At 52.2% G+C, this 24,787-nt stretch overlaps 1 long non-coding RNA gene across 1 annotated transcript; it reads right to left on the minus strand.

Annotated features, from left to right (window-relative positions):
* Positions 1-6,836: 6,836 nt before the first annotated feature.
* LOC110341712 lies at positions 6,837-22,811 on the minus strand. Its single transcript, XR_002383693.2, has 4 exons — positions 22,724-22,811; positions 22,429-22,605; positions 7,945-8,103; positions 6,837-7,789 (listed from the first exon to the last, which is right to left on the minus strand). It is a non-coding gene; the product is annotated as an uncharacterized LOC110341712 (long non-coding RNA).
* Between the last annotated feature and the right edge of the window lie 1,976 nt (positions 22,812-24,787).

Consider the following 24,787-nt stretch of genomic DNA (forward strand, 5'->3'; position numbering starts at 1 on the left):
TGAATACTCAGCCTAAGCTTAGGCTTGTTTCCAGCTGGCTTTTTTCTTTAACTTAAATTAACCCATTTCTATTCATCTGTGTGCTGCCTCAGGGTCCTTTACCTCATCGACGCACTCCATCCTGCTCTCCTGCCTGCTCTGCTTCTGTCTGGCTGACCTCCAGCTGGCTGGCTCCCCTTTCCTCTCCGCCCACCAGCCCCAACTATCCCTCCTCTGCCTAACTATTGGCTGTTCAGCTTTTTATTGGACTAATCAGGTGCCTTAAGCAGGCAAGGTAAAACAGCAACACATCTTTACATAGTTAAACAATTGTTCTGCAACACAAATAGATGTAACATATCTTTTAGTTAAACAAATATGCTATTTCACAACATATATCCCTACTAAGTAACCTACTTAGCAATAAGTAAGTCCTATGTCTATGGTAGGCCCAAAGGATCAAGGGGTCAAAATCTACCCAACCAGAGCGCCCCATTTCTCTGACTCTGCTCATTGGGTCAGGGTTGTACCTGTGACCTGTTGTGGTGGTTTGAATAGGTATGGATCCCATAGACTCCTGTGCAAGAATGCTTGGCCCACCAAGAGTGGCACTATTAGGGGGTGTGGCCTTGTTGGAGGAAGTCTGTCACTGTGGAGGCAGGCTTTGAGGTCTCATGTGCTCAAGCAAGGCCTCATGTGACGTTCTGCCGCCTGCCAGATCAAGATGTAGAGCTCTCTGCTCCTTCTGCAGCACTGTGTCTGCCTGTGTGCCGCTACGCTCCTCATCATGATGATAGTGGACTGGGCATCTGAAACTGTAAGCCAGTCCCAATTAAATGTGTTCCTATATAGGAGTTGCTGTGGTCATGGTGTCTCTTCACAGCAATAGAAACTAAGACAGTTGAGTCACTCCAGACCCAGGAGGACGCACAGCTCTTCATCTGGGTGGGGGTAGAGGTGGCTATCGTCTGCAGAGGTGGCTGAGGTAGGAGGCTGGTATTCACAGGCAGCTGAGGGTCCTCCCTACTGTTCCAGAGGAAGGTTAGCGTCCTGACTAGTTTTTACTATCAGCTTAACATAACCTAGAATCATCTAGGAAGAGGGAAGCTCGACTGAGGAATTGCCGAGATCAGCTTCACCGTTGGCCGTGTCTGTGGAGCACCGCCTTGATTGCTAAGTGATATAAGAGGCAAGCCCACTGTGGGCAGCACCATCCCTAGACATCTGGTGGTCTTGGGCTTCGAAAGAAAGCTCACTGAGCATAAGGCATAGAGTGAGTGGGTGAGCAGCCCTCCTCCATGTTTTCTGCTTCAGTTCCTGTCCCGGCAGTTCCCCTGACTTCCCTCAGCGATGGACTCTTACCTGGAAGTCTAGGCCAAATAAAGTCTTTCCTCCCCTAAGTTGCTTTTGGTCAGCAACAGAAAGCAAACTGGACCGGTCAGCCTGTGGGCGGTCACCTCGGAGACCCAAAGACGGTCAGGAGAAAGTCACAGCTTTCAAGGAACCCAAATTTCTCTCTCAGATGAAGACAGTCTAAACTGTTTTCCATGATTTGCAGGAATACCAGGCAAGGCGAGGGCAAGCTCCCCATCTGACAGTTGGGGAAACTGAGGCTCCAAGCAGAGGACAGAAAAACAAGCATATCCAGTCTTCATCACCTCCATCAGTCATTCATTCACAGTCTCCGTCACTCAACCTGTCTGTCCCCTTATGGATGAGCACACATCTCTGTGTGAGTGGTTTGCGCTCCAGGCACTGGGCAGGTGCGTGCATGTTGGTGGACAGATGTGTGCTCACATATGGAAGTGAGTGTGTGAACACAAGCCGTGTGGATGCGTGATCGTGACTCATGTCTGTTCAGTACTACTAGGTGCTGGGCTTTCTTCTGGGCCCTTCTCACGTGATTCTTAGGCAGTTCTAGCTGAGACAGGTGCTTGGTTTGGGAAACCAAGGGCCAGATGAGTTGAGCCACACTGGTACTCATCTTGGCCACCCCATGTAGACCAACTGACTGCATGAGGAGGAGCCAGGAAGTGGAGACAACAGCAGTTCAGCGGTTGGCACCCCGAAACCAGCTGAGCCTAAAGGCCTTACAGCTGAGCTTGAATTATGCAGACTAGTACACCTCCCTCTCCACTCATCTATAAAAACCCACTTCCTGTCACGTCAGAGCAAGCCGACCAACCCAGCTGAGCTCGCCCCTGGTCATCTGGGTGGCCAGTCAGGGAGAGCCATGGAAAGCACAGTCTCTTTGTGGATGCTGTGTCCTCTGCACCATGAAAGACTGAGTCTCCATGAGGCAAAATAAGTCCTGTTTCTCTGAAGTTGCTTCTGTCAGGGGTTGTTTTGTCACAGTCATTGAAAAGGAAATTCTGTCTACCCTCCCAGGCTAGAACCTGACTGTCAGAGGACACGGAGCTGGGCCACTATCCGCTCTGTACCCAGTGAGCCTTTTCTAATGTACAGGGGACCCACACCTTCTCTCCCTTTCTGGTAATACTTGGGGAGCCTCGCCCTCCACATATGTTGTTGAGTAGGCGACAGTAAGCCAGTTGGGCTCCACACTAGAGCTGAGTCCCAGCCAGGGGCTTCCATCATAGTATGCAGCTACACTTCTTGTTCTAAGGCCCCAAGGGGCAGCCCCGTCCCTGAGGAAATCCCACCTACCCCCCACCGGTGTTTGAGGAACACACATCAGCAGGTGGGTCCAATCAGGTGAACCCTGATAGCCACAGTGCAGCAATACCAGGAAGAGGCCGGGGTGGCAGCTCTGGCAGGGGCCCTCTCCAGCAGGGAAGGAGAGAGAGCAGCTGCCAGGCTGAGAGAAGCTGCCTGGGTCCCGGGTGCAGCCTGTTGTGGGTAGCATCACCACTGAGGTTTCAGACTCTGAGGTTGACTTTCCAGTCCTTGTGACTTCATGCGTGTCAGGATCAAGGAGCCGTGCCTATGCCTGAGTGGGGGTCAGGGAGAGATGCCCACAGGGGCAGCCAAGATCTGGACTGAGCCCCAGCAGATGGGCATAAACCCATGTGCACAGAAAGAGCTGCTGGGCTGCCCCAGGAGTCTGGTCCCCTCACCAGGAAGCCTCTGTGCCCTCCCCTAAGGGGCTCTACTGCTCGCCCCCGCCCCCTCCTCTCTCTCTCTCTCTCTCTCTCTCTCTCTCTCTCTCTCTCTCTCTCTCTGCCCCACTCCCACATTTCTCAACTTGAATGATGGCAAACTAAACCACTTAATTTTCGTCCTCCAGCCCAATTAATATGAAAGTGTGCCAAGCCGATGCGACAGTGAGAGGCAGGTCATCTATATCAATTAGCAAAGCCAGCTCGGAGCCGCCTCCAGGGACCGACAGTGGCGGGAAAGAGATTGAGGAATTGAGGCCCTGGGGGGAAAGAAGCAAGGAGCTGGGGTGCCATTAGGGCCCCCTCTGCTTCTCAATTAAGTCTGTTTCTCTCTCCCTCTCTTCCTCCTTTCCTTCCTCCTCTTCCCTCCCCTCCCTCCGTTTCCTCTCCTCTCTTGTCCCCTCCCTCCTCCTCATTAGACTCTAAGCCCATGGTGATTTTTTTCTCTGTGTCTTTCATTGGCATACCTGGAGACGGCTTGGCACACAGCCCTCCATAAATATTCACCAGGTGGGAGAGACCCTGTGCCCCCATCAGGGTCTGCCTCGGAGGAATCTGGTGTGAAGTTGCAGAAACACAGGTCACAGTAGGGAGCAGGCTCACCCCACTGGTAGGGCTCATGTGTAAAGTGCAGTCCGCTTCCCAAGCCTGGGAGAGCGGAATTTTAAAGCACTGTGTGAAGATGCCTTGCATGGGCCTGGCATCTAATCAATATGCTTTAATCTCAGAGCAGGCGCTCATCATCTGAAGGATTGATGGACACGCAACACAGAGTCTCTGTCGGGGGATCCTGCAGAGCCTGGGGCCTTGAGGGCAGAGGTGGACAGCTGTACAACCAGACCACGCTGCAGCCTTCTGAACTGATGACTCCTGAGCCAGCCAGTTATATTTGCAAGTCTGCGATGCTCTGAATGAAAATGACTCCCATACACTCTTATGTTTGAACGCTTGGTCCAGTTGGTAGAACTGTTTGGGAAGGATTAGGAGGTATGGCCTTGCTGGGAAGAGGCTTTGAGGTTTCAAAAGTCCACTGCATTCCAGTTAGCTTTCTCTCTGCCTCCTGCTTGTGGAGCAAATGTGAGCTCTCGGCTACTGCTCCAGTGTCACGCTTGTCTTCAGGCTGCCATGTGCCCTCCATGATGGTCATGGACTCTAAATCTCCGGAACTATAAGTTCCCAATAAACTCTTTCTTCTAATAGCTGCCTTGGCAGTGGAAAAGTGACTAAGACGAGGGAATCCCTGGAATTCCCAGGCTCCCCTACCAGGTCAAGTTCCACTATGCAGATGACAGACCGGAAGAACAGAGAGATTTCCAGTTTTCCCCAAGGTCACACAGCTCTGGCATAGGAATGACTTTATCCTAGTGTGCCCAGAACCATGCCAGACTGCAAACCCCTACTGCAGAAAGCTACAGGACTGTAGGTCACATGGTCCACAACATACAGTAGAAACAGTTGTGGGGGCTTGTGGCACTTTCAGGAATCCAGAAAAATATAGCAGTTGTTTTGAAACCCAGAGATGAAATGGCCTGGATACGTGGGAGACCTTGCAAATGCTGCCTACAGCCAGCAGAGAAACATTCCCAGCGAGGCAGGAGGGAAGTCCAGTTCAACACGACCTTAGTCAGCAGGTGTTGGTTCACACTTCTAGAGTCTGACCCCAGGTGGTTTGTTTTAGACATATTTAAGTACAGTACAATTGTGGGAAAGAGTTTCCTGGTAATAGTTATTTCAATCCCATGTGCACATTTATAAAGCTTGAGGTGTGAGTACATCGGAACTCTTTTGCAAAGTACATGTAACCTACGCCCTGAAGATGGGTTCTGAGAGACAAGCCTGCACGCTTAACATTCCTGGTTTCCCTGGTGCTTATCTGTGAGCACAAAGACCTGTGCCCTCTGTAAGGTTAGAACTGTTTCCACCAGCACAGCTACAGGAGCCTGTGGAAGTGGACAAAGAGGGAGTAGGCACCAGCTTGGGACAAAGGAACACAGCCAGGAAGCTCCCGGGGCTTTGATTCTAGCCATCACGGGGAGAGGAAACATCATGAGGTTGGTCACCTCAACCTAAGGCCTTAAAGCATAGCAGGGTCTTAGATCTGTGCTTCTGGGCAGAGGACTGCAAGACAGTGCAGGACATGGTCCTCTGTCCCCAGTCTCAGCTTGGTTCCAGAACTTCGCTGTGCAACTTGAATCTTGTCTAGGTTGCAATAGAGTTTCAATAAGCTACTTTGCAAAGCATTCAGTATACACTAAGTGTGAAATTAATGGGATCCCAGGCTGAGATTTTAGAAACCCAGGAACAGACTTTAAGAACAATTTCAGGGCAAGAAATGAGGCTGTAGGCAAAGAGCCCACAAGATCAAGGGGGCAGAGAGGTTGGGAGACAGAACCCGGGACGCCCAACTTTAGGGTCAGTGAGGAGGGAAAGAGCAGAACCCAGGCAGAGGGACCCCTGAGCTCTGGAGGAGAGCTCGGAGGGGGGAGGTCTGTGCTTTCCTGACAGTTTCAAGGCCCCCTCCAGACTGGTTGGGGTTTCTATTGTTGTGAAGAAGAGACACCATGACCACAGCAACTCTTATAAAGGGAAACATTTAATTGGGTCTTGCTTACAATTCTGAGGTTTAGTCCACTCTCACATGACAGGAAGCATAGCGGCACACAGGCAGACATGATGCTGGAGAGGGAGCCAAGAGTTCTACATCCAGAAAAGCAGGCAGCAGGAAGAAAGAATGACACTGGCCTGGCTTGAGTTTCTGAAACCTCAAAGCCTGCCCCCAGTGACACACTTCCTCCAACAAGGCCACACCTCCTAGTTGTTACTAGCACTCTTCCCGCCAGCCTGATCCCACAGCCACGTCTTGGCTTACTGGAGAATACAGGACCTGCAACTCCTTTGCCTGATACATCATGAGTGTTCTGGTGGGCTTTCTTGCCTCCCTCTACCAGACTTCTCCTCTCCTAGTCCCGCCTATCTTCCTGCGTCATTGGCCATTGGCCCAACAGTGTTTTATTCATCAACCAACAAGAGAAATACATACAGAATAACATCTCCCATCACTTAATAATGCCATGGGCCTATGGGGACCATTTTCATTCAAACCACCATACAGATCCCAGTCATTGGTCCATTTGTTGGTTTCCTCATTTATTCACCTAGTCAGCTTTTACTGGGTTCTTTCTGTGAGTGAATGTCAAGACCACCTATACAGCAGTCTCTGATGCAGGCCCCCTAGAGCTTACCCCTCCCCATGCCTGTCTCTCAGCCTCCTCTAATTACCCCAGCATTCCTTCTGTCTCCGGTATGAGACCCTCAGCTTCTGTTACCCAGAACCCCTTCCCATTATTGGACAGAGATAAGGGAAAGACCAAGCTCACCTGTGTGAGTGGGTGGGTGGCCTAATCCATGGCTTAGAGCAGCCTGCCATGAGTCGGTTGGAGTGTGGCTGGAACTCTCACAGGGGAGAAGAAACCTCTCCATTGGGTTTGTTCACTGCTCTTTCCCTTCCCTCCCTCCTGTTCCCCTCCCCTCTCTCCAGTCCCAGGCTGTTTTTGAAATTAAACTTCCAAGATGAAGAACAGAAGAACCCTCAACTCACAAGCCTCACACACCCTTCTGTCAGCTCCAGATCACAGCATGGGACAACATCCTCCCCTCACCCCATCCAAATATTACAAGACAGAACCCCTAAATCCTGAAACCAACAGAGCTAGACCTAACAGAATGTTTGATGCCTCCCACAGTGTGTGTTAGTTTTATTTCCGATTCACGGGCTGGGCAGAGCATTTCTAATGTCCAATGTGTGCGTTTTTACTGTGTTGGATGGAGGGCCCTCATCACTGGGCACCCTGGGATTTACTATCATCCTAGGAGCATCAGAGTTTAATTTCATTACTTTTAAATATTTACAGAGCTTTAAAGTTCTATCTTTGCTTTTACGGCATGTGGTGACATAGTGTGTTCTGTCTATGACTGTCTGACACCAAGTTCTTGGGAAGGGAGCCCCAAAAGGCACCCTAGCCCATAGGGGTGTGAGCAGCCTATTGCTAGCCTAGGGAGGCTGCACCCAATAGAGTCCCAGTGACCCAGAGGAACCAGATGAGATGGGACCTTTGAGGACAAAGAGTCCTCCATGGCGGAGGCAGGGGGGGGGGGGGTGGAGCCTCCAGAGAAGCCCTGGAGGGCAGGCTCCGCTCCAAAGGCGCTTCACTGTGTCTCCACAGACTTAGGTACGGTGAAGAGATGAGGACGGAGGCTCTGAGACAAAGTCAAGGCCTCTGCAAAGGGCAGGGAGGGGAGAGGGGGGGAGGAGAAGGGGTAGGAGGGGAGGAAGACTTCTCTAGACCAGCAATAGGTTCTGATTCTGCAAGAGACAGCTGGCAGTCAACAGACACCTTTGAATCAAACCCCTCCCCACTGCCAGCAGGACCCGTGCAGTAGGAGGAGTCCCACTTCCTGCAAGGCCCAGGTGCAAGTGTATTCAGGCATGAGGGAGCAGACAGCGTGTGGCATGCTGCATGCTCATCATTGATTCAGTCAGTCAGTATTTACTGGGACACTCTTCAGCTCTGTGTCCCAGCCTTAGGGTTCAGCGGCTCGTGTGTCAGGCAGACGCCGAGCAAGCTAGGTGGTGTGCACTGGAACGATGGCTTTACGATTCTGGCGGAGGAAACCAACCAGGTGGTGTTGAGCTGTCAGCAGGAAAGCAGGGAGGGTTCTGACTTAGTTATGAAGGACATAACTAATTGCCCAGTTACACTCAGACATTTCAACCACCTCCTCAGAATGGCAGCCACCAACCTGGCCCCTCCCCTAGGTCCATCTGCCCATACACTGGTTCTCTTACCCCAACCTGCCTTCTGCTGCCTTGGTCTTTCTTGGCTACACCATCTGCCTTGAGGTGGGAGGAGCCCACAGGGGAGGAGTTGGTGAAGGAGCATGGAAGTCATCACCATCTTCATCAGAGGTGCTAGGACCGTGCACAGAAGGCCCTCAAGATGCAGGCCTGCCAACAAAGGAAGGTTCCAGAGGGCCATCCCACCCTCACCTGAGATTCTACCCTCGCCCTCCTGGACTTGCCCGCACTTCCCTGCCCCCAGAAGCCCATACTCTCGTGGTCTCCGAGATGGTGTAGTACAGACAGTATGGACAGTTAGGAGGAGACTTCATCTATGGCATTATGGCAAAGCTGCATCCAGACTGGGGTGAGACTTTTGGGTTCTGTGCTGTTTTGGTGTAACCCCTGACTCCCATAACCTCTCATCAATCGACACTTATGTAAGTAAGTCCAGCAAATGCATTGGTTCACAGAGTTGGATTTTGGCTCAACCGTTACTTTGGTTGGCTATACGGTATGAGTGGACATTTGTTTGTGTCTCCCCAGGAAAAGTTCACATGGCAGGAAGGCAGAAAGGCCAGAGCATGGTGACCCCAAAAGGAAGGAGACATATGAGCTGGCACCCCAACCATACCTATGACCTTCTTCAGGTATCTCCACTGGGTTCACAGAGCCAGAAGCAAGGAGGCTGTGGTGTGGGTCACTCAAGCAATGCCGCCAGTCACAGAGCAAGGCAGGCACAGACAAACAAAGCAGATGTGTGGCTCAAGCTACAGTCAGGACGATGGCATCACCTCAGTGACAGGGTGGCAGTAGACAGCAAGGAGACAAGGCCCAACTCTCGTGTTCAGAGTCCTTTACCATAGGGACAGAAACACAGCCTCACCCCTGAGGTGGCTGTAGTGGCTCACAAGAGGTGACAATGGCTCTGATCTGGTGGTAGGGGATGTGCGGTATGCCGGGCTTGGAATAAAACTGGGGAAGCCACGCCTGGCTATCCAGGGAGCATAAGCAACAAGGGACCTCCCACATCTGCCCTGAACAGACACCAGCTCAGAGTAGCTGTGTGTCTGCGTGTGGAGCAGCTCTCTGTGAAAGCTGCATTATGGGCTGACAAGGCTCCCCACAAGAGCCGTAGGCTGACAAAACCCCTAACACCAGGCATAAGAAGCCCTCCTTTAAGTTGTTAGTCGGGGTTATCCAAGAGACTCCCTAAACATAGGCTACTGATATTGCCCTTGGCTGCCTCCGAGGGGAGAAAGGTAAGTCCCTATTGCTGAAGACATCATCTACTTCAGACGCAGGGCCCAGAGGACCGGAGCCGGATCTGCACTGAAAGCCTCCTCCCTAAGGACTAGCTTTCACGGTACCAGAAGATGCCATGCAAGCTTCCAGAGGAGAAGTAAACAGTTTCACGCAGCTGTGATGTCTATGAGCTACAACAACAATCAGCCCAAAGGCTGCAGTAGGGGCGTGCACACCTTGCTGGTAACCAACAGCCCTCTAGTCGAACTTAAGAGCTACTCAGCAAGAGGAAAACCATGCTTGGTACTGGAAACCTAGACAACTACCCAGGGCCAGTGAAGCCTTGGATCCAGGAGGAGAACCTACAGCCACCACTAAACCAGCATAATCACTAACTACATCCCAAGTATCTGTCATTGTACCCACCGTGGTGGTATGAATGGCCCCTATAGGCTCACATATTTTAATGCTTGGTTCCCAGCTGGTAGACCTGTGGATCAATAGTAAGTTCTCAGCTCCTTCCCCAGCACCAAGTCTGCCTGTCTGCTGCCATGCCCCCTGCCGTGATGGTCATGGACTCCAGCCCTCTAGAACTGTGAGGCCCCAAAATGTTTTCTTTTTACGTTGACTTGGTTATGGTGTCTCTTCACAGCAACAGAAAAGTAACTAAAACATCCATGGATAGGTGCAGTCCTCATCCCTCATCAAGGGAATTTCTGTCTTCAACAGATGGAGAGCATTACAGAAACATGGCAATTAAAATGCAGAGTTGTGAAGCCAGTCCCAACTGATATATCTACAACATAACACCTGCACCTTAGACTCTGAACACTGTGGAAGTGGGAGGGAGAAGAATGTAAGAGCCAGAGGAACAGGGAGTTTGCTGGGAGACTGTCTCTCCTAGAAATGTTAGAGAAGATACACCCATAAAGTCTCACCAACATGACTGCCTAAGTATCACCCGAACAAGGGTGACACCAATAGACATCCTACAGGGGAAAGGCCTCAACTCTACAGAAAAAAAACTACAGGAAATTAGGGAATGCAGAGAGTGGGAGAAATAGTCTTCCCCAAGGAAGAGCACACCAAATGGTCAGTCCTAAAAGCATGCATACAAGTCACATTACACAGACTGAGCAGGTTGCATTTGTGTATATAGAAATAAATATATACATTATACACACACACACACATATATATATACATAACAACAACTACTAAGAAAGAGAAGCTATGTACTTAGAGAGCGAGACAGAGAGGGAGAGAGAGAGAGAGAGAGAGAGAGAGAGAGAGAGAGAGAGAGAGAGAGAGAGAGAGAGAGAGAGAGAGAGAGAACATTGCACCCACTGTGACCTTGAGTCCACGTTAGGCCTGGCCAGCCCCAGAAAAGACCTGCCAGGCTCCTGAGGGAGAGACAGCGAGAGAAACAGGGTACCCCATGCACTCCTCTTTCTCAGCTCATGTGTTAGTAGGAAACACTCTGGGATGCAGAAACCACAAGAGCCCTTCCTCCCTGAGTCTCCTGAAGCCAGCCTGGCCTAGCTGCTCTAAGAGGCACACAGCAGACAAAGGATGGAGAGGTCACATCTTCCCCCAAGGCTGGCTGAAAACTTCTGCATCACTTGTGTCTTGTCAGAGAGAGAATCAGGGCAAAGTGACAAAGTGGAAGCAAGAGCTTGTAGTCTGCTGGAGGCCCCAAGAACCCTCACGCTCTCCAGTTGCCAGGACCATGGTGCACAGGGCGGGGCCTCACCAGGCCCTCTGCTGCCAATGCAGGAAGGTCTTGGGCAGGGATTACAGCGGAGCATCCCAGCCCCAGCCACAAGTGAGCAGCTGGGACAAGCAGCAGCCTCAAACCAGAGCACCTGCAACAGCTGACAGCAAAATGGATCAAGCCTCCTCTGCAGGATCTGCATGCCACAGCAGGGGCCGGGCAAGGGGCAAGAGGAAAACACCTGCTTTGCTGGGTGATAAATGACAGAAAGGGAAGGCAGGGGGTGGGTAGTGTGGGCTGCCAGGACCCCTGCCTCTTTTCTCCATGCACAGAGGAGTCTACAACATCTCCAAGGGGCCAGTGTCCATGTTTACCCTCAGAGTTCTTGGTACTGAGATGTGCTGAGCCCAGACACACACACACACACACACACACACACACACACACACACACACACCGGGAGGGGCTGCACACAGATGGAGAGAGACCCCAGCCCACCCTCAGAGTCCCTGCCAGCCACCTTCTCTGTGCCTGTGCCTCCCTGGGGTGGGATGCATGGCTCGCACTTAGCTCACAGCACAAAGCACTCCAAAGCAGATGGTGCCCCAGCCCTCCTCAGGTCCCGCCTGCCTTTCACATGAAAATAGGGGTCTGGCCAGGCAGATGCCCATCACATCGCTTCCCCGGGCACTGTGACCCAAGGTCACATCCACACCTGGCAGCTGGAGCAGCCATGGTCGCACAGCCTTTCCTGTCACCGCCCATTCTGTGCCTCTGTTCCCAGCCTGCCATCACCCGCGGTAGAATTGCCACTGTCTTCCCAGGGCAGCAAGAGGGAAGACAGCACATGGGTGTCCATTATGCCTCCCATGTGCTCCCCAGCAACATGGGGGAGCAGGGTGAGGGTTGCTGGACTCAGAAGAAGTAGCCCACAGGCCTGCTCCCCGGGGGCTCACCTGTCCTCAGTGCCTCACAGGCCCCAGAGCTCTCGCATCCTCCGTCACTGTCCAGATGCCTGAGGGTTCTCCACACAGAAGGGACAGCATCATTAACGCTCCTGGAAGCCCCTGGCTCTGTACATATGCATCTCCGAGTCCTCTCGGGCATCGGCTTTCTCTGAGTGCAGGGGGAGCCCTAAGAGGTTCTGGGCAGATGAGTAAGAATGGCTCCAGGTCCCAAAGAAGTCCCCCCGGCCATGTGGAGTCAGGATGGCCGCAGGTGACCACGGTAGCTAGGGAGCCCAGAGGCTCCACAGATGAGCTACTGTCCCAGCCTAGAGCAGGCCTGAGCTCAGAGAGGGCAGCAAAGCTAAAAGACACCATGCCCCACCCCTGTACAGCTCAGCACCAGCCCAGCCCAGCCACCTACAAGATCTCCAGCCTGAGTTCCGGCAGAGTCGCAACCAGCCCATTGGCCCACATGAAGCCCGTTCTTAGGTTCCCAGAGAGCTCTCAGGCCCTCAGCACACAGGGATTGCCATGAAGGGCGGTCCTCCCAGCTGGAAATCCTTCATCCCCAGGATCTTCCTTTACCTTAGACCCTCCTCACACTGGCCTCAGTTCCCAGACTACGGAAGCCCAAGGAGTAGAAGCCAGGACCCCTGTGCCAAGAAGCCTCTGTCTTCTTATCTGCTAAATGGGTGCAGGGGAGAGATGATCATTCAAGAGCCAATAGTGAAGATTCCACTGGACTTGCCAGGCCAGAGGCTAGTGGTTCTCATGACCCTGCTCACCTCCATCCACACTGCCCACCCTGTGAGTCCTGGCTCCTCCCCCAGTACATCACTCTCTTAAGCCTCGCCACCATGCTGGGGAATCGCCTTCCTTCCTGGAGGGTTTCTTAGTTTCCATGAGCTCCGCAGAACATGAGCTTCACCACCCATAGCTCCTGCTGGACTCCCTAAGTTGCCACAGTGAGACCAACCTGGTCACTGGCCGTCTGGGGACATACATGTGAATGGCTGGGACGTGGGTGGATGGTAGATGCATGCACAGGAGGACGGGTACATGCACGCACGATGCTTGGGTGGCTGCATGGAGTCAGGGCTGTATGCAACCGTGGCTGCACACTGCTACTTACCTCTCACCTCCCTGCTCACTCACTCGGCCACCCCAGCTGCGGCCATTGTTCCCCTGAAACCGCGGATCTTTCCAGCTGGCCCCCTGTGCCCGTGTCACTCCTCCAGAGATACCTCACCTCTGCCCACGCCTCCGGGAGGGTTCGGTGTGCATGTGCCCAACCACTCTGTCTAAAGCTGCATGCCACCTGCCCTCATTCCTGTCCTCTCCTACCTCTCTGCCCACCTTCATGACTTCTGTCCTCCACACATCCAGCACTTCCTAAAATAACACCTTTCACCCCCACCAGGATGCATCAGCTCCAAGAGGTCAAGGCATCTGCTCTGCTCCACCCTCCTAGCGCATCGCATGCTTGGCTCCCAGAAGATGGTCGGTCAATGTTTACTGCACCATCGAGTGACCTAGAATCAAAGGAACTAGGGCAGGGCTGCTGGGGTATACAAGTGGAACTTCCAGAAAAAACATTGGAATTTATGGTCCTGGAGGGGCCAAAGCTAGGTGGAAGAGAATTCCAGGTGCATACAGGATTGCATACCCAGGGCCTAGAACACACCTCAAGTGCTGTCTTGACTGTTGAGCCCAGCAAATGCTCAGATCTTAGGCCATTTGACAACAGCCTTTTGAAAATTAACTCGATGTTTTATTCATCCTTAAATTCTTTAAAGTTGCAAATCAAACAGTCGCTGGTGCTTGGCTAGCCTGGGCTCTGGGCTCTTGTGCTGCAAAAAACTGTGCTCTCCTGCATACCAAGAGGACCTTTCTGCGTCCCAGGAAAATGAATCTCTTTTGGTGTTCATTGCGCTAATTGCATCCACAGTGGAGGCAGAGCAAACATCTTTCCCTCCTGATTTGCATTATGCAAAACCTTAATCTCCCCAAGTTTCCTAAAGCCTTGTGAATGATTCACAGCCTTCCAATGCCTGGAACAGCACAGCTCGATCTGCTCGTCCATATAAATTAGATTTACCGGGGAAATAAAGGAAGCTCGATACCATAAACTATTGGGAATGATGACCCCCTGAGTGCGGATGCCCCATAAATTTGTGTCTTAGGGGGGACAATGAGACTGCTGATCACACACATATTGCTGGATTTATCTCTTTTGGGCTATTATCGACATGAAGAAGATAGCAGATTGCCAGTGGGAGCCACTGTGCTGTCTGGGAGAGGAGCTGGCCCTCCCTGAACTGGCAAAAAGTGCCTTTGAAAAGCCACCTCGAGACGAGAGGCCACAAGCACAGGGTTGAAGCAAGAGCGTGTGTCAGACTGGCTTTGAAACCAGCTGTGCTCAGTCTGTGACACTGAGTAGGTGATCTGCTGTTCTGCACCTTTGTTCCCTCACTTCCTGTGGGGATAACAAAACCTTGGAAAGACTGAGGGCTAAAGGCAGTCCCAGATGGAATCCTTGTTGGGCATCTTCAGGGTCCCGGGACCTGGGCCTCGCTCTAGGAATGAGTGGGGACCAAGCTATTCCAGTGCCAGACCTCCCCGTGCTCAGGAAGCTGACTGGATTGTCTTGGACAGTGATAACGTCCGTGGTGGTGTGTGGGGAGGGTGTGGTGTGTGGTATATTAGTCAGATAACAGGCTGAGACCCAAGGCTGTGACGGTGTGCAGGTGCGCAGGCCCTTTAACAAGCCAGCCCAGATGCCCAAGTCTGTTTGTGAGTGCCCTATGCATGCTGCCCTGGCAACCAGAAGCTCTGTGCTAGGTTCGGATGCTGGGCCTCAGATCATGACCTCTGTTATGATTGTTGCATGGCCATTGCGCAGATGCAAAGCTGAGCCTACTCTAGAATCTAAGTCAGAAGACACCCCTAACTGACACACACTCTGTCCTCCATCTCTACTCTAGAATCTAAGTCAGAAGACACCCCTAACTGACACACACTCTGTCCTCCATCTCTACTCTAGAATCTAAGTCAGAAGACACCCCTAACTGACACACACTCTGTCCTCCATCTCTACTCTAGAATCTAAGTCAGAAGACACCCCTAACTGACACACACTCTGTCCTCCATCTCTACTCTAGAATCTAAGTCAGAAGACACCCCTAACTGACACACACTCTGTCCTCCATCTCTGGCCCCTAGAGTGGGACTGAATAGGGGAAGGGTGGTTGAAGCATTAGTGTTTAGACTAATACCTCTCAGCTCGAAGCTTATACTATATACAGCTCCACAGTGACCTCTCGTTGGCCTCTGCCAGGAACTTCCTGCTGGGCTTTTCCTGGACTTCCTGCTGGGCTTTACCTCTGACTTCCTGCTGGGCTTTACCCAGACTTCCTGTGCTTTGCTTACCAGGAGCCTGGAGGCCGACTGTGGAGCTGGAGGAGGCTGACAGGATTCGAGCTTCCTGTCTGCTTCTTCCTGCTTCTGCTATTCCCATCAACACCACAGCAGCCTCTCAGACACCCCACATCCCCAACCAAGAGACTTTTCAGCCCCCCACCACCACTCAGTAGCATATGTGATCCGGTTGCTGTATCGGCAGCGCCTGCGGAGTGCAGGGGTTAGTGCATTTATCCTAGAAGTGTCACTAATGTTCCTGAACGTGTGGCTTGCAAGCCCCACTCTGCTCTGTATGAGGACAATCATTAGTAATTTCCAGAATTGGGAGCATGGCTGTGCTCCATGAAACTCCACATACAAAGCACTCAGTTTAGCCATGGGCGATGCCTGCCCGAGCACACGGATGAGGGTTCGCCTTTGTCTGTGTGCTGCGTCTTGCCTTTGGGCTCATTAGGTCTGAACAGCCAGGTGTTGTTGACCCACAGAATAGAAAGATAAAGGGCAGGAGTTCAGCACAGGACGAAGCAGGAGTGTGGGCTCGAACCACTGGCACCGATGGGTGGATACAGAACATTTGTCCAGAGAGGACGATGCCACGGCTGCCCATGAGGTGTTGGTGGCAAAATAATACCTCTGGGATGGCAGTGGTAAGTGACTCTGCTACCTGACTGGATTTAAAGTCAGCCTCCATGACCATCTGCCCCTCCACAGGCCCAGCACACGAGTGAGGTGGGGTAGAGGCTCGGCACTGGGCATCTCTGTGGGGTGCAGAGGAGGCTGGAAGCAAGTTGTTTGATGCACCCCGTCTCTGACATCTTTGAACTTCTTCCTTTACATGATTTGAGGGACACTGTGATCCCGACTTGACTGAGTGGGCCACCAACCAAGTGGACAGAGACTTGCCCCTCTTCATGAACCAACCATCAAGTTCAGAATATCTGGGCCACGCAGATGACTTGTGGGTAAAGGGACTTGCTGCCAAGACTAACAACCTGAGCTTGATGCCCGAGACACATATGGTGAGAGGAGAGAGCTGACTTCCACATCCGGGCAATGATGCACGCACCCACAATTAAATGTGACGTTCACAAAGTGAAATCAGAATCCTCAGTCCCACAGAACGGAACACGCTCTCCCTCAGCATTCCCACACAGGCTCCCCAGGTTCCCCACTGCTGACTGCAAACTGTTTCAGTGCAGTCTCTGTCTGTTGTCACCCCCTACCCCGCCCTCCCCCACCGTCCCACAAAGATAGGCACTGTTCCTGTCCTTGGTGAATGTGACTGTGGCTGGTGACGGATGGGTGGGGCTGGAGGAGAGGACAGGGTTCCTCACAAGGAAGCCTCGCCATTACCTTGTGGGAGGAGGCTGCTTCTACTTGGCTTTTGGTTCCTTTTCTATGTTCACATGATTTCTAGTGTTCATTGTGGGGTGTCAAAAGCCCAACCCAGGTCCCATGTCTCTCTCTTCCTGCTGATCCAGCACCATGTCTACCAGCATGCTGCCATGCTCCCTGCCATGGTAACAATGGGCTGAACCTCTGAAACTGCAAGCAGGACCTCAGTTAAATGCTTTCCCTTATAACAGTGGTTCCCAACCTTCCTAATGCTATCACCTTTTAACACAGTTCCTCATGTGGTGCTGACGCCCCCCCCAACCATAAAATTTATTTTTGTTGCTACTTCACAATTGTAATTTTGCAACTGTTATGAATCATAAAGTAAATATCTTATGTTTTCCAATGATCTTAGATGGCCCCTGTGCAAGGGTTGGTCAACCCCAAAGGCGTTGCAACCCACAGGTTGAGAACCACTGCTTTATAAGAATCGGTGTGGTCCTGGTGTCTCTTCACAGCAACAGAACAGACCAAGAAACTTAGGCGAGGTGGCCATTGCTTCTAGAGGGCTCTTCTAGAACCATCTGCCTGTGTTGGCACTGGCCACATGCTGCCCTCCCTCTGTCTTCTCTATGTTGTACTCAAAGTTAAGCTGCATATGTCACTGCTACCAGGAGGTTTCCTCTGGAAATCAGCAGTCAGCAGCCATCCAGTCCAGGCCTACATGCAAACTCAGCCCTACCCTGCTGGCCTACCCATGGAGGCAGCCTCTTCCCCAAGACCCACCATGGCTCAGAGCCAGCTCGGACACCTGTCAGAAGGCTGTGTGTGGGCAGCACGGTGGACATCAGTGCTAGCCCAGCAGTTTCACTCAGCCTTCAGTTCCAGCTCAACCCCAAAGCGGCCCTGTGTGCAGCCGAGAGCCACACCTGGCCCTGGGACATGAATCCTGCTGGGCTCAAGCCAGACCCTCTCCACCCTGCCTGACCCCACCCCCTCCCAGGGAAGCGTCCACAACAGCCCTCCACTGCCCTGAATTGAAAGCCTTAAATAATTAACCTATAGCATGGCACACCTACTTAAAAGCTCATTAGGGTGCTCTAAGTGGATCACAAGAAGGAAATAAAAGGACGATCATTCGCAATGAAATACATCATCTTTCAATATGCAAATGAGCAGTCAGAGACACGGGGTCCTTAGGCCCTGCTGACCCTGGGTAGTAAGTTCCAAAGGATGAGAAATCAGAAAGTGAGGCGTGGGAGGAGAATGAAGGCAGCCTTTGTGTATAAAATAGCATACTCGGAGCTAGAAAGACGCCTTAACAGGTAAAGGCACCTGCTGCCAAGTCTGACAACCTGGAGTTCGAGCCTTGGGATCCTCACAGTGGAAGGAGAGAACCAAGTCCTCCAAGGTGTCCTCTGACACACACACACACACACACACACACACACACACACACACACACACACACACACCACATATTTCCAGCTCATCTGCAAGTGCTGACCAATTCTACATTCTCTGCAAGCCCCAAGGAAGGCACCTGCATGGCAGCAGGGGCTCTGAGAGGGGCCCTGACTTGCATACAGTGGTGACAGGAAAAGGAACATGGTGGCTGGAGCCGGGGAACGGGACACACTGCACACATGTGGGGAACAGGACACACTGCACACATGTGGGGAACGGGACACACTGCACACATGTGGAGAACGGGACACACCGCACACATGTGGGGAACGGGACACACTGCACACATGTGGGGAACGGGACACACTGCACACATGTGGGGAACGGGACACACCGCACACATGTGAGGGAACGGGACACACCGCACACATGTGGGGAACGGGACACACCGCACACATGTGGGGAACGGGACATACTGCACACATGTGGGGAACGGGACACACTGCACACATGTGGGGAACGGGACACACCACACATGTGGGGAACGGGACACACCGCACACATGTGGGGAACGGGACACACTGCACACATGTGGGGAACGGGACACACTGCACACATGTGGGGAACGGGACACACCACACATGTGGGGAACGGGACACACCGCACACATGTGGGGAACGGGACACACTGCACACATGTGGGGAACGAGACACACTGCACACATGTGGGGGAATGGGACACACCGCACACATGTGGGGGAACGGGACACACCACACACATGTGGGGAACAGGACACACCGCACACATGTGGGGAATGGGACATACTGCACACATGTGGGGGAACGGGACACACTGCACACATGTGGGGAACGGGACACACTGCACACATGTGGGGAACGGGACACACCACACATGTGGGGAACGGGACACACCACACACATGTGGGGAACAGGACACACCGCACACATGTGGGGAATGGGACACACCGCACACATGTGGGGAATGGGACACACCGCACACATGTGGGCCAGGGCCATGGAGATTCGGCTTGTCATATAGCAACAACCTAACGGCAGCTTCGCGGATGTCTAACCACAAAGAGAGGGAGGACTTGTCTAACCCTTGCCAACCCAGGATCCAGCGCTCCCTCCCCTGCATCCAGGAAGGCCTTGTCTGTCCTGTGATTCCATGACTCCCGAGGGCCCCTGTGCCCTAACTGTCCCCGCCACCCTCATCATCACCTTACAGTCTCATTATTGGGGTGATGTCCCTGGATTTAAACATAGTGTCTCCAGACGCTCCTTATTAAAACCTGCATATCTTGTCTGGGAAGAAGTAATACATAATCATCAGAATAAATAATTCTCCATTAGCTCTTGGATTCAGGAGGCTTGAGAGAGAAGACATGAGAGGCAGGCAAGTTTGAGCTGAGTCTACTCACGGGCCAGAGTGAGCTTTCTGTTCGTGTGTGTATGTGTGTGTGTGTGTGTGTGTGTGTGTGCTGTGTATGTATGTGTGCATATGGATGTGTGTGTGTATACGCATGTGTGTGTATGTGTGTGATGGGCATCCGTTTGTATGGGGGATATGTGCATATGTATGTATTTCTATGCATATGTACATGCAGATGTGTGTGTGTTGTGTGTGTATGTGTGTGCATGTGTGTATATGTATGTGTGTATGTGTGTGCATGTGTGCATATGGATGTATGTGTATATATGCATGTATGTGTGTATATGCATGTGTGTGTATGTGTGTGGTGGGCATCCGTTTGTATGGGGGATATGTGCATTGTCGCGTCTGCCTGTGTCCGAGAACGTGCGGAGGGTGTCGGGGATTGACAACACAGAGACTTGTTCAACGATGTAAAGAAAACTTTAAGCAGGCCCCAAAAAGGTTCAAGAAAACTTCCTAAGAAAGGCCCCCACCAGAGACGCTTCTGCTCTCTCCTCTCCCCTGGCTGGTTCTCTCTGACCCCAAAAACTGATCTGGGCGTGGCAGAAGAGGTGGTTAGTCTTTGGACAAGGTCGAGGTCAGGGTGGTTTCTGCGGGCAGGCCTTTTCCAGGAACTTAATGCCCCCAGGCATTGTATTGTTTTTCTTACAGCTGCCTACTCCCAGGCAGAAGGGGAAGTGGGTTTCTGCTCAAGGTCTGGTGTTCCCACAATGCATATGTATGTATTTCTATGCATATGTGCATGCAGATGTGTGTGTGTGTGTGTGTGTGTGTGTGTGTGTGTGTGCAGGGAAGAAATCCATGTCAAGAATCCACCTTTATCAGTTTCCACTTACTTTTTTTAGTCAGTCTCAGTAACTGAACCAGGAGCACACCAGTTCAGTCAGTCTGGCTGGCCACCTGCTACAGCACCTGTGATTTGTTTGTTTGTTTTTGTTTTTTTTTCGGCAGTGCTGGGGATCCCTATGGGGTCCTTGGTTTGCGTGGCCAGCTGGGCCATCTCCCTGCCCACCATTCCTCCCCTCGGTGGTATTGGTTGTCCTGTGGACTGGACACTGCTTTGTTCTGGCCCTGGTGGAATTGACCTTTGTTCTGGTTTCATTTCTGTTACTGCGATCAAATGTCCTAATCGCAAGCAACTTAGAGGGGAGAGGGTTTATGTTAGCTCACAATCCCAGGGGCTCCTCAGGATGGAGGGAGCTTGAGACAGCGGGTCCCACCCCATCCACAGTCAGAAACATCACACCTCTGAGGGCCAGGGGACGCTGAGGAGCTGGAGTTATGAACGCTTGTAAAAGCAATGCAGACAGGAATGTACAGGATACAGCCATGAATGTGCACACGTATGGGCACGCACATGCAAGTTCACCACACACTTGCACACATGTCCCCACGGAAGCCATGACTCATTCACTGCTGCGATGAGCACAGAGCCCCCCTCTTCCTGCACAGCAGACAGAATCTTCTAGAACTGCTGTATAGACACAGCATGATTCTCTCTAATCATGAGGCCAGTTTCCCTCCCTTGTCTCAAAGGAACAGCCCATGATCTCATCCCTGGCTCAGAAGATCTGGAAGCAGCTGGAAGACATGGTGCTCCCAAGACACCCCATGCATGACAGAGCAGAAACCAGCCGCCACATGCCACCCTGTGCACACATGACAGCAGAAACCAGCCGCCACATGCCAATAGTGGGCAACTGCCCAGTTCTCTTCCTGAAACTCTGGATGTCGATGGTGGCCAGGTCACAGGAGCAACTGCGGCAGGAGCATGTTAAGCCTGTGGCATTGTCAGTCCCTCAGGCTGGGCCTCAGCTTGCTGAAAGTCACAGCTCCTGTCAGAATCCATGTCCTCTCTCAGTGGGCCAACCCCTTGCTTCCCTGCAGGCAGCCAAGAGTAGGGGTAGAATTTGAACCCAGAACCTTCTACTTCACATCACGTTCAAACTCAAGTCATCACATCCAGTCTGAGGGGGCCGAATGAGAGGACAGCAGCACCCTGTGACTGTGATCCTGCGTGCCCACGCTGAGGGGAGGTGATGCTCTCTGGCCCTGGCCCTATGTGGCCCAAAACATTCCATCTCCTGTGTTCTCAGCCTGGCCTCCTCCGTACTCTGTCTTTGGCCTAAGCGCAGCAGACCCTAGGCGAAGCAAACCGACCAATGCACCTCCAACGGGATCAGAGGCCTCCCTGGGGGCTCTGGGTAGAGGGCAGATCATCGGGTTCTACTTATAAATGCCTAGAAGACCTCTCCAGGGCCAGGCCCACCAGGGTTAGCTTCACACACCCGTGATATTTGGACTTTAGTCACCTCCAAATGATCCCTGCAGTGACAGGATGGACCTCCAGCCATGACAGACTGTCAGTCACAGCATCCCCACGACAGTCACCAAGCCTGTCACATGACTCCTCCTCCTGCAGCCTGCACCAGCCACTCCAGAAGAGCTGCAGGGAGAGCTGAGGCACAGGCAGGTCAAGCAGCTGGCCCAGACACCCGGGCCTAGGAAAGTCAGCGCAGAACTCATGGACTTCAGGCAGAAGTCAGCACCCAGTCACCCCTCCCCGACCTGCCGAGCACCTCAGACCCCATTTCCTGAGGCTGCCTGGTTCTCACTTCCTGAACAGACCCAGGGTCAGCCACCCTGGGTCTCCACAGCCGGGCTCTGCATTTCTTCGTGTTTAAATACAGCGTCCTGGGTTACCTGGTACCCTCCATTCTGCTCTGGCCGGCAGACCCAGGATAGGATCAAGGCTCTGGACCCAGACGCCAGGGGCTCAGCTCTTGATTCTGAGGCTTCTCAACTATGGAGGCCTGGGCTGAGTCCCGTCACTGTCCCCATCTTCCTCCTCACGGGCAATCATGAGCATTTGCTGAGGGGATGTGTCCCACCCATGGATGCCATGACCAGCACATAGTAGGCGTTCAGCTAATGCTCACAGCCTGTATCTCTTTGGCCCCATCTGCTTACTGGGAATAAAGGGTCCCCTTGGGCCCTTCAATCCATCCTAAGTGGTCCTCCGCTGTGGGGGACAGACCAGCTGGAGCAGGTGTGTGGTGATGACAGGCCAGCCCCGCCAGCGCCCGAGGTGACCCTCACGGTCCAAGTCCACTCTTTCACATTCTCAGGCACTATTTCTGGAGGGCCCTGGGAGAAGCAGAGAAAGACAAATTCTTGGTGGGGACAGAAGCACAGCCACATAGCTCAGTGACCTTCTTCAACAAGGGGACATGAGACAGAGATCTGCAGGTGCCTCAGGACTCACGGGAATTGTCTGCAGGGAGCAGCTCGTCCAAGGCCAGTCCGCAGGGCAGAGTGAGGCTGGGGCGTGAGGACTGGGCGAGAGCCTGCCGGGAATTGTGGGTGTAGCTTCTGAGCAGGAGAGGGGTGGGGCCTCGCAGGCGTGGTCAGTGCCCTTCAAGCCCCTGAGCAGCGAGCCTGATTCAGTGTCTGTTATGACTCTGGATGTCACAACTGGCCCTTCAAATTAGTTGGACAGCTGAGCTGACGAGAGTGACAAGTTTTTCAGAGAATCTGGCTGGGTCTCTCTTCACAGGTGGAAGACAAGTGCAGAGAGAAACAGGGACATACTGCGTCACGTGCCACTTGGGGATCGTCTACATTCAAGTCATTCCTGACCCTCCCCCTCCTGAACATCTACACACACACACACACACACACACACACACACACACACACACACACACACACATTCTCTCTCTACTCTCTAACACTCGAGCAGAGGCTACCTCTCAAGACAGCCTGGCCCACACTGCCACCTGGTGGCCACAGTTTTAAATGGTTCCAGCAAGTGGAGTGGGGGGGGGGACTGGGAAGACAGTTAATGTGGGTTAGTGGGTCCTTGTGTTCTCATAGATACAAACGGAAGAGAGACAAAAGACAAGGAGAAAAAGAGAGGAAAGAACAGGAAAAGAATCGTGCCCAAAGACCAGCCACAGAACAAAGAAAACCAGAAAGGTGGTGTGGGGGAGGGGGTTGGGGGAACAAAGGAACAGGAACAACAAAAATGACCAATAAAAAAAAAGGAAGGAAGGAAGACCCAAAAGGGGTAAAAATGTAAAAAAGTAGAGGAACCAGTGGGAAAAATGGTTATATGAAATTTAGCCTGCCAGCAGGTCTCCTTGTCCAAACACTACCACCTGCACCTCCAGGCAGACACTGTCCCCAACACAGGCACCTAGGTCTCTGTGCTCCTAGGAGAGACCCCACCAAGCAACCACAACTTCTGGGCATTCCACAGTCCATGGTGCCCCCTGCTGGACAGACTGGGCTCTATATGCCTTCAGAACATTACTGCTGGGCCAGGCTGTCCTGAGGGCAGTATAGCTTCTCCATTGCTTAAAAAAGGAAAATGACAGAGGTAGGCGGATCTCTGTGAGTTCGAGAGCAGCCTGGTCTACAAGAGCTAGTTCCAGGACAGCCTCCAGTGTCACAGAGAAACCCTGTCTCGACACCCCCCACATGCAAAAAAATAATAATAATAAAATTCTGGCAACTCATGAACCTAAGCAGATAAAACACCTGCAAATAGTGCAGGACTGATCTGGGCCCGGGCCTGTGTATAGCAGGAGCTGTGTATAGGTCAGCTTATAGGGACTCTTGTGATCAGCATGCTTGTGGCCAGCTTGGATTCCAACTGTGTTGATGCATTTTTGTTTTAAGGTTTATTTGTGTGTATGAGGGTCTTGCCTGCAATCTACATCCAGAAGAAGGCGTCAGATGCGCTGGAACTGGAGTCACAGACGGTTGTGAGCTGTGGTGTGGAAGAACAGCCAGTGCTCTTATCGCTGAGCCCTCTCCAGGCCATTAAGGGTTAAACTCCACTGTTGCTCGGATCCAATGTCTCAGACACTGGATCTGGATTTGCCCTCCCTCTGAACACATGGGAAACACCCACCCAGAACAGGGCAGGAAACCTCTAGAAAAATACCAATCACATTTCTCTCCTGTCAATAATGAACTCAAGAGCTTAGAATCCAAAGCAAGATTGGAATTCCACATAAAAGCCGTTGTTTGTTGTATGGGACTGTCATCATTCACACTGCTCATGCTGTTGTTGTATGGGACTGTCATCATTCACACTGCTCATGCTGTTGTTTGTTGTATGGGACTGTCATCATTCACACTGCTCATGCTGTTGTTGTATGGGACTGTCATCATTCACACTGCTCATGCTGTTGTTTGTTGTATGGGACTGTCATCATTCACACTGTTCATGCTGTTGTTGTATGGGACTGTCATCATTCACACTGCTCATGCTGTTGTTTGTTGTATGGGACTGTCATCATTCACACTGTTCATGCTGTTG

Source organism: Mesocricetus auratus, unplaced genomic scaffold (genome assembly GCF_017639785.1).
Source record: "Mesocricetus auratus isolate SY011 unplaced genomic scaffold, BCM_Maur_2.0 Super-Scaffold_100028, whole genome shotgun sequence".
In the NCBI taxonomy this organism is placed as follows: Eukaryota; Metazoa; Chordata; class Mammalia; order Rodentia; family Cricetidae; genus Mesocricetus; species Mesocricetus auratus.